Here is a 4,245-nt window from a genome sequence, read left to right as displayed (position 1 = left end):
CCCCTGCTCTAAGCAAATATTCCCCTTCATTATTCTTCTTCTTCTTCTTTTCTTTGTTAACGGAGACTTTGAATCATTCCCCATCGTTGATCGCCGATAAGTTGCTCGTTATAGACGGCATGGGTAGGGAAGCTCACAAAAGGAGCAGAACAAATGTATGGGAAAATGCAAATGCTTTTAGTTTTCATCAATTTAACACATGTGTAAACACATCAGGAGATTGTAATATATAGCATAAATAACAAATATTAGGAAATTTCCGATTCATTTGGAATGTAAATCGTCAAAATCCGTTCACGACAAAAATAGTTATTAGAGTTAACTTTATTTCATAAAAACGTGACCTGTTTTCTGATGAAAGACGTAGTTCTACGTCAAAAGTACACGTCTCACTCGTTCCGAACAAAGTGCGCTGGCGGAAATGATAGAATCAAGCAGCATGTGCGCGTTTTTTTTTGCGTTTGGCTGACGGCAGTTTTTGCAGGATTTTCGCCTAATCAGAGTGAGGAAACCGTCGAAAAGCGATGCTCGCTCATTTGTCATGTTATCCAACTCTCCTCCCATTAGGGAGTTGGTGCCTGACTATATGCTTTTCGGGTGGGTTTTGCGCCAATGAAACGAATTCGCAGGGGAAAAAGCGGTCGCTTAATCCGATGTGACGATAATCACTTTGTGTGTCACGAAACTGACGTAGTTTTGCGTTCTTACTTGCGTCGGAGCTGGTTCCAACGAAGTGCTCATATTTCATGAGCTCCAATTTGTGTCATTTTTCTAACGTTGAACATTGACGATAAATAAATTACATGAATCCCAGGGCTAGCGTGAACAATTCGCAAGAATGACTTAAAATTTCACGTCTCATCATGAAAACGCTCAAAACTGATAACTCTCAAATTTCAGTCTGTCGATACAATGCTGCGATGTGTCTACCACCACCAGCAGCACCTAATCAGAACATCATCAATCAATGTCCTCCGGAAGATGGTTAATAAATCGTCCAGTTGGCACTGCTAATAATTCCAGTTCGCAACCAAGTCACGATACAACAAACCGCACGGCGACTTAATTAGGTCACACAATCGATTGATGCACCAATTGACACACTGAGGGACACGTCGATGGGAAGTCGAACATCTGTTTGGGTTGTTCCTCAGCTGTCCACATGTGCTCAAGTTTGCTACCGGAAGTGGGGGCGGCTCGGAATCTAGGCCACATATTCATTCCCAAGCCAAGCCGATTATCGGATAGCCGCACGTATTATCGCCTGGGAAAAAGGTGGCCACCGTGGCTAGAAATACTCATCCCCGTTTGTGTAACGGTGTAGCGAGCAAAATTTTCTTGTGACTTGCAATGTAGGATAATCACACCCCGTCAACGCAATGAGGCGGTAAATTTGTGGGAACAGAGACACTATGTTTCTCTAGGTTTCCAGTGTTTCGAACTCCTTGTGTTGTGGTTGTCATTGGCTTTGTCTTTGTTTTTATCGTTTTATTTTTATCATTTATTGCATTCAAACAAAATGTTATTTTTTCCATTCTTGTCTTATTTCTGTCAGTCCCTTTGCTGTTTAGTTTTTTAAATTTTCCCGTAAGCCTCTTCTGACTTTTTTTTTATGACAACCTCATTCAAAGTAGTTTTTACGACGTTTCAATTTGTTCTTCGAAGCAAAAGAAAAGCAAAAAAGTAATAAAATTACGCAATTTTCTTGAAAACAGTATCAAAGATTTAACACAAAAAAAATCGAACACGAACATTTCGTTTGAGAGAAACTATTTAATTTATATTGACGTAGGACTACATCTAACAAGAATATATGGAAAGGAGGTTAAAATATGAATCAAAACAAAAAAAAAGTCACAGGAGGGTTGAGTCCGAGACACGACCGCATAATTGATATAGGATTCCACTTGTTGATTCCGCCAAATTGGGTAATTTGGTATCAATTCATAAAATCCGGAAAGCCATGGCATGGTTTAATGAATAGGGGCTTCAGGATCTTGACTGGTCAGCCTGTTTACCAAATCAAAACCTTATCAAGAACTTATGGGGAGGGATCGTACGAATAGTAGATGCAGCTTACAAGCAGTATGAGTGATTCGAAGAGCTTAGACGAGCAGTATCCTCTGCGTAGAACGAAATAAACTCCACAACATGGCGCAGCTTGTTCGAACCCACCCCGAATGGGGTACTTGAACTGATTGGAACTAAGGATGTCAGAGGTGAACCAGCCTTCGGCTGAAAATCTCTTTAATAAAGGAAGAAAAAAAAACTGACCTACGAATTAGAAACTTATTGTAATTCATGTGAAATTTACGTTATTTTTATGAATGAGCGAGAATTTTTTCATCTGGTTCTATAGATATGAAACACTGGAATTAAAGTTTTTTTAATGTCTTGCGCCTGGACACAACAATAAAGTTTAAATGGCCAGTCTTATAAATGAAGATAGTTATTATGTCCTACACTATATACTTCAATTCAACCGACTTCTTACATATCTCTGGAAACTCAGAAAAAATTAGTGGTTCTATACTTGTGAAACGCAGTGTATATGTAGAGCATATGGGAAATCACTTTTTCGGATATTTCTTCACGTTTCCATTTTTTCTAGCCGTATGAATTGAAATGAACACAACAAAATAGACAGCTTAAACCGAATGATCCGTTCTCGAGCGGGAACACACCTTGATTTTTATTTATGAAAATTGAAATCGTTTCATATTTCAAGTCATTTCTACACAACTGCTACCACATACAATTTGACACTTACACTTGTGCTAAATTTACACGATCACACAATAGACGATCGGTCATTGATACTTCTGCAAATTCACTGTATGATCAAATCCTTGACCATTTGCACTGAATCAGGCATTGAGGAAAACGAACGCTGCTAAAAAAGTACATTCTGGGTTCTGGGAATACGATGTACCGGAACATCTCGCCATTGTCTCGTGTAACTGACACGGAATTCTTAAACAGCCTTCCTTAAGTCCGCTTGGGACATTCCTCAAAGGAACGATTTTTTCCCCTTATTGTCTGTGCATCGGGCATTGGGTAAGATTATAAGAAGCCTAATCGTAGTGAAGACACTTGCGCTTTTTGGTTCAAGGAGTCTGTTCATGGGTCTCTCTCCAAAATCTTCGCAACTTGCAACAACAGGCAATTGTGTGACCGAAATGCTTGCATTTGTTGCGATTCATTACCCGGGGTACAAACATCCGAACGGGTAAACGGACACAGACACAGATTTAAGTCGGTTGCATGTCACAGATTTAAGTCGGTTGCATGCAATAATATTCACAGTATTGAGAGAGGAGCTCTTGAAGCGACCAACAGCATCGAATATCTTTTTGTTTGCGAGAGTCCTGCCGAAAACTTGTCTGGTCCCATAGGGTTTAATCTCGGTTACATCGTAAATATTCTGGGTTATTTCTTCTGATATGCGAATGATATTGAAAGGTTTGGATATCCGTTTAAAGTATACAATGGATGAACCGATGGGTGAACAATGGAGCCCTCAGGGCATTCTTTTGAACGAAAATCCTGTTTTTCGTCCCTCATCTTCGAAACTTTCTACCTCATTCCCTTACTTCTGCTCCATCCTCCTGCTCTTCAGGAGGAGGTTCGGGGTCATAAATGAATATTGTATATAGAATCTTCCCACCTTCAGCCATAGTAATGAAATAGGACAACTTTAGTTATGAAGAGGATATAATAATAATAAAAAAATTAATAAAAGAAATAAAATTTTCTATATAAGATATAGCTTGAAATTATATTTATTTCAATTTTATTTATATTGTGAACGCTTCATCGCTGATGGATAGAACCTAAAAAGGGATGATTGGCACTCCCCAATCGTAAATAATCTATGGAACGAACTACACTATTCTAGAACATGCTTTTTCTATGGAATCTAAGATTGGTAGGAACTAGGAACAGACAAACGAGCAATATTATCTGGGATTCGAATCAATGATTAGGATGCAACTTTCGCGCACTGTGCTCATCACAAAAAATGTTCAATCGCTCCCTTATTCACTGTTTGTACTCAATTGAAGTCAAAAATCGATCTATTTTATCATGCGCACTAGGTGTCGTTTGTCCACCCAAAAAATACTGGAATATGTTCCCTTCCGAGCTAGGAAAAAGTTTACTAAGTAAGATTACTTTCTACAGTCCAAAACGAATACAGTCGTAATTCTAGCCATACACAGAAACTTCGGAATAAAAAATCTAAAC

This window comes from Toxorhynchites rutilus, chromosome 1 (assembly GCF_029784135.1).
Source record: "Toxorhynchites rutilus septentrionalis strain SRP chromosome 1, ASM2978413v1, whole genome shotgun sequence".
Taxonomy (NCBI): Eukaryota; Metazoa; Arthropoda; class Insecta; order Diptera; family Culicidae; genus Toxorhynchites; species Toxorhynchites rutilus.
Note: the sequence above shows the minus strand (reverse complement) of the source record.